Raw genomic sequence first — 6,785 nt, forward strand, 5'->3', positions numbered from 1 at the left:
ATACGAGATTTCATCTTTGGACCACAAACAGGACATGCAAATTTTCCTTTTGTTTGAAGACCTACAAGATAATGTTTAATTGGATTAAATATGATAATTTTTTGAATTATAATGTTCATGCACAACTTAAACACTATAACATACCACAAAAATGTGTTAGCCTCGGGGCATCATGTATTGTCCATAGAAGCATCACATGGAATTGAAATTGTCTTTGTCCTATTGGTCTAGAGACGTCATACATAGTGACACCATTCCATAACTCCAACAACTCGTCGATAAGAGGATCAATATATACATTCATATCTTTAACTTGGTACTTACCTAATCGAATGAACAAAAACATTACATAATTATTATGATCATTTTACTACAATATTTATAATTAAATTTAGATGACTATATTTAAATGATAAAATACCTGGAACAATCATTGCCAACATTATGTGCTCCCTTTTTATTGACATCCATGGAGGAATGTTATTGTGGATAACAAAACTAGGCCACACTAAATAAACAGATCTCATCTCTCCAAATGGATTGACACCGTCCGCTGCCAATGAAAGTCTGAGATTACGAGGTTCATCTTTAAAGTGTGGCCACTTTTCCTCTATGTCCATAAATGCTGAACCATCCATAGGCATTCGAATAATGTCATCTCGACTTCTATTGCATGCATGGTAATCCATAAATTGTGCCAAGCTAGTGCACTTGAATAATCGTTGCATACGTGGAATAATAGGAATATAGCGAAGAACCTTGCGAGGAACCCTTTTTATTATTTGATCTGTTTGATATCTACTGATATGACATTCAAGGTATTCAGTTTGAAATTCATGTTGTTTTTGATATATAATATGATCATTGGGACAAGCATCTATTGTTTGATACTCCATTCTAATATCTTTCATAACGGCAAATAATTCTTGGTATAAGCGAGGTAGAATATTTGATGGTGGTAACAAAAACTCACCTATCAATCTACAACAAAAAAATATAATTTGTTAATATAAAGAATATTAATGGTACAACATGATTCATAGTTTATTATGACATATATGACATACCTTTACATACGTGACATTGTTATGTTGGATAAACCATTCATAACCTTCAAGTTCACCAACAATAATACAATAGAGAGAAGAGTTTCCCAAGAGCCTTCGTAAAGGGCCTCAAATGCCTTCTCAAGTAGAGGGACATCATGAACAACATCAAGGTCATCTTCATCATCATGATCAGCTACATGAGTACTAAATGAGTCATGGATCAATGTATTTATACCATCATCTTCAATTGTGTTTTCTAGCTCATGATCATCATCTTCCATGGGATCATTATCTTCAGCTTCAATATTCACACCTCCATGTTCGTCCACTTTGAAAACCATATTCTTCGGGTTGTGTTGATCCATACCATGTGCTCAGGGGTGCTCGACCTATATAAAATTGATAAACATAAATAAATCATGATCTCATCATCACGTGATTTATTATGTATATAAATTGTTAAAACAATATAATGAAAAACTTACCAATGGATGATAATCATGTCCACCTTCAATGAGACCATGCAGCCTACAATGTTTCTTCATTGTTTTGATTAGAAGTCTTCTAGTCTTTAACCCCTTACAAATTTTGCACGGATAATAACATTTTCCATCACCTTTTCTTTTCAAGTTAGACCACAATCTAGCAATTGTCTCCTTATTTTGTTATTCATTGATATTGTCTCACATGGTCTTTCTTCACAGGTAAGAAAATCGGGCTATAGACCTAGTTATATAGAAGTTGAAATGTTAGTTATGAAATCATGTTTCAGTATAATATACTAAATCAAATTACTTGAAAATAGAAATTATCATGATTGAACCAAAACCATTTAACTCTTCTTTTTCATCTCAAAACATATCTAATGGCTTTATGGTATGCAAACCTTGTATAAGGTATTAAGTTGACTGTTGTCTAATTGGGATAATCCATGAGTGTGTAATGTGAATTCAGTATCCTAAACATTGGAGAGACCTTATCTGACTTGCCTAATCAATGTGGTTGCTATCCTAATATGAAATACTGAGTTCTACCCTTGCCTCTACATCAAACTTCTCACATCATGTTTCTTCAACAAAACACACTAATATGAATTGAGCCAACACCATCAGGATAGGGTAAAGTCTCAATATGAAAACTAATCATAATACATGAAGACGGGGTTCACACATAAGTGTTGGCTCTCAACAATGCCACACTTCCAAAATTGTCAGTCTCAAGACTTGTCCAATTGGGTGAGCACTCATTGATGACCACAAGGCCAAATCAATGTATGTAGGCTTCAAACTCCTAACTCTAGGCTAAGAGGACCCTACAAAAGGTCTATGAACAGTCACTTGGTATTACAATAGAAAGACCCTTCCTCTAAAACTTTGTTTGCAACACACACATCAATATTGGTAATAATTGTTATGATGGATGGTCTATTAGGACGGTAAATAAAATGCTTATTCTTTTTCCACCCTTTGAAACTACAACAAGGTATTTGTGGTGTAGGTGCACCAAGGCAAACAAATTCAAATTTGAAGACCTTTGATACCAAGGAGGAATGTCCAACATCCAAAAAATTCAATAAATTCAATCATGAGATCCTAAAGCCAATAATGGCTTTTGAAACTGAAAAAAATGCAAAAGTTGTCAAATTATCCTGAAAGTTATAAAATGTTGTCAAATGTTGGATATTGGGTCAAAACACCCAAAAAAGGATTTAGGAGGGTTTAGATTCATCAATTATGCCAATAAGGATGAAAATCCAATAATTTTAGGTTTTATTCAAAAATTTGTCAAGCATTCGCAAAAAATGTAAAATTCAAATTTTCAAGTTCCAATGGTTAGGAAGAATTAGGAGGGGAAAGCAAGTTTTAATTGTTTTAGTGTTAAATAAACTTTTTAACCAACCATATGGTGGTTTAAAAAACTTGGAGAGGCTATTTAAAGCCATAGACATTCTTTGTAAGGCAGATTGAATGCCAAGGAATATGGACTGCTATACAAACTCAATGAAAATTCAGAATTTTGGAGTAATTTCTCATATTTTCTATTCTTTGTGAAGGTTTACTTTAAATTTGTTCATGCCCTAACATTTTAAAGAACTTTTATCAACATTCCACACCTCTATGGATGATTTGAGTTCATTATTCATTCTGAAATTCTGTTATAGGGCTGATTGTCATAACTTTTTGAGTATTTTCCTTTGGTAGCTTTGACAAAATTCAATCATGGGGTCATTCCATGAATGTTGAACCCTGTTTCTCATGGGATTACTATTTTATAACATATATAATACATTCTAACAACTAAAATGTGCAATTGAGGGGTTTAGTGCAGGTGATCACCATTTGAAGGAGTGAGAAGCCTAGTGAAGAGGTTCGGTAAGCTGAAGGTTGGAGAGATCTACCTACATGAGGGGTAGTTTATATGATTTGTAAATTGGTAAAACACATATCTAAAGGTGAATAAACAACCAATTTTATCCAGGAGTGAGTGGACGTGGGAGATTGGAGAAACCCTAGATTTTAGGGCTTTTTGATAAAAAAATTGGGGCTTTTGGGGTTAGAGGCCTCACAAAATGAAATTGATTTTGGATTCCTTCATACTTTTATATTTAGAAAGAATTTTTTAAGGTTAGAAGTACCTAGAAGTAATATTTCTTGTAGTTGCTTTGTTAATCCACCGTTCTAGTTGCTTGAAAATGAAGGACGGTCCAAAAATAGAAGATACTTTCCAAAACAACTTGCTAAATTCTCTGACTATGCTACAGAAAAGAGAAAAGTGTATCCAAAAATCTATTTTATTTGTCTTGTGTCTCAAAAAATTTTAGATTTATCATTAAATTTCTCTCGCTGTAGGGCTAATAGGGGCTCTAGGGCTAGTAGGAGGAAATTGGGGTTTGGGCATTTGGGTATTGAACAACAGGCCAAAAATAGTTTGAACCTTTCATAATAGACCTAATTACACCTTCTAAACCATCATTTTCATTTGGGAAGGTCTTGTTTCATAATTGGCCCATTTGAGCCATTTGGGGGTGTTTGTAGGCTTAATGGGATCTATCATTTCCTACCTTGTTTTACAAAGTCATCTATACCTATTTGGGCATTGTCTTATACCACCATACCTCTACCAATTCTGCATCAATTTGACTATGTCAATCAAATACCCTTAGGAAAGTCATAGAAATTTAATCTATTTCATTTGGTTTTGATCGACAAACTCTTCTGAAGGTTGCATAGGGTCCCCTTACCCGTCTCTCTTTCATCAACCACTTCAAAATACCAATCGCTTGGTCTTCCCACCAAATTATTCCCTGATATGATACATAGCATGAAAAAAGGTCTATCATCAAGCATGATATGATACATAACATGAAAAGATGCACATAAAACCCCAATTTCATTAAGCAAAACTCTTGGATGGCATGCCAAAGGCCTATTTATTCCCATCCAAGTGTGTTACAACCTCTAACCACCATAAACTAACTTTCCAACCATATTTTAAAGAAGTTTCTACAAGAAATGCAAAAGTTGTCATGGCAATATGACAACTTTTTTCCCAATGGACCTCAAACTTTCACAATTAGGTCTCTATTTGTTGTTAGTATGAGATCTATGACTAAGTATTAGAGGATCTTACTAGCTTGGGTATCATGCTTTTATGTGTCTCTGACATGACTCCTAGTAACTATATAAGGATCTTACTAGTCCTAGATCTATGCCTTGTCTTTTTGATATGGTTCCTAGTGAGAAAATATGAATCTTACTAGTTCTAAATGTCATAACTTTGTGTTTTTCATGCTCCATGTGTGTCACCAATGTTACTCATATTACTCACTTTGTACTTCCCTTTTATCTCAATATTGCAGATTGACAATATCATAAGTCTTGGGAGCTACCACCTTTCCAAACTTGTAGACATCTTGACTCTTCAATATCTTGGTGAAAGAATATTTGGTTTCTCCATATTTTCCAAAGAGTAAATGAGCATAATTTCATACTCTTGCTAAGAGGGGGGTAGCTATTGCATCATAAGTTGTATCTCTTTAAAAATATACACTAAGTTTGGACTCAATTTAAGTGGTTGTGCCTTATTTATGTCTAATTGTAATTAGGTTTGACAAAGTTTCCATAAATTTGGTTCATTCCCTTATTCATGATGTTCCTCATGGCTCATTTTTATAGGACTAGGGTCTTGGGTACCCTTATTCATGGAAATTGAACCTAAAATTTGAAAGATGAATGGTGGATTCACAAATAGTAGGAATTTCCTCTCCAAATTTGGACTTTTGCAAAAGTTCATTTTGAAAAGGTGCAAGGACCATACATATAAGGTCCATCTTGAAAATTAAATGATGATACCATCCATGCATATTAAATGATATAGTCAAGTAATAGAGAAGGAAAACCATTTCCTGAAGTTGTCAAATGATTTTAAAGATGTACAACAGTCCACTAAATGCAATTCACTAAAAAAAAAAACAAAGTATGCTACAAGATAGTGGGTAAGATCCAAGGAATGAAGTTAAATAGACAAAGAAAAACCATGAATATTACCAAGTCGAAAGGAGTAGCTATGACCTCTTAGGTGTTTTTTCACTTGCATAAATTAGACTTCTTAAGGATAGAAACACATGTAGATAGTATTATAAAGTCTTTTTGATGATTTTTTAAGTAGTTGAAGGAATGGCTTATTTTAGTTATATCTAACCCAAGACAATTTCAACTCAAAGTAAGGAATAAAACCATATGTCCTATAAGTTTGGGAAGCTAATTGAGTAGATGGATAAGGTAGAGCATGACTATAGGGTAGTCTTGAGACTCTTTTAACTTGACTAGAATATGTACCAAGTATCTAGGAGCTTACAAAGCCAATTCAACCATATTTCAAGTGAAAATGCAACAAAAGGAGTAAAAGCTTTGAATACACCTCAAAAACCACTCCGGCGGCCAAGTAGGTGGAAATAGTCTTTTCCAACATTTTTTTTCTTCATAGATGTAGCCCTATATTCTCTTTATTATTTGAGATGACAAATACATTGTTGGCGGTTTTGTTATTACCCAGTCCAGTATCAATCTGATCTTGATACTTTCATAAAAGGAGTGACTATACTAAGTGCTTGATACTGTCAAAAAAACTGAGTGTTGCAGTAGTGAATCTTCCTTTGACCTTTGGGTGGTTGGTGAAAAAGTTGAGGAAATACAACTTCAGAGATCCCAAGAACACCTGCATGCAAATACTTGTCAGAAGAGAAGAATGGAAGCACATAAAGCAAAAAAACATAAATTTTGACAAATTTGGGTTCTGAAATTTTTTCTTTGGTTTTACCACTTTTTCCCCACGAATTTCGAGAAATTCGTCAAAAAAATTAGAGCAGTTTGGGCCAAAACAAATCTCACTATTGGCTCCCGAAGGGCGTTTCCATTCATTTTGATATATAATTCAACCTATTTCGGTGACAGGTGCATCTGGGCCATGATTTTTTCATTGGCACACTTCACGAGGCACAAAAATCCATACGGCTGTACCTACGAATGCGTCAGAAAATTTTCATTAAAAAAAAAAAAAATTAATTTTTTTTACCCTTTTTATGCCCAAAAAGAGGGGTTTTTCTTCTTTTGGCCATATCTTGGGCATACGGAGTCATTTTTTCAAAAACAAATAGGCATCGAAAAGCTAGTTTCGAAGCGGACCTCGTCATGTTGGTAATTTTTTCCAATTTTTCTATTTGACTATGTTCTTTTC

Source organism: Cryptomeria japonica, chromosome 4 (assembly GCF_030272615.1).
Source record: "Cryptomeria japonica chromosome 4, Sugi_1.0, whole genome shotgun sequence".
Lineage (NCBI taxonomy): Eukaryota > Viridiplantae > Streptophyta > Pinopsida > Cupressales > Cupressaceae > Cryptomeria > Cryptomeria japonica.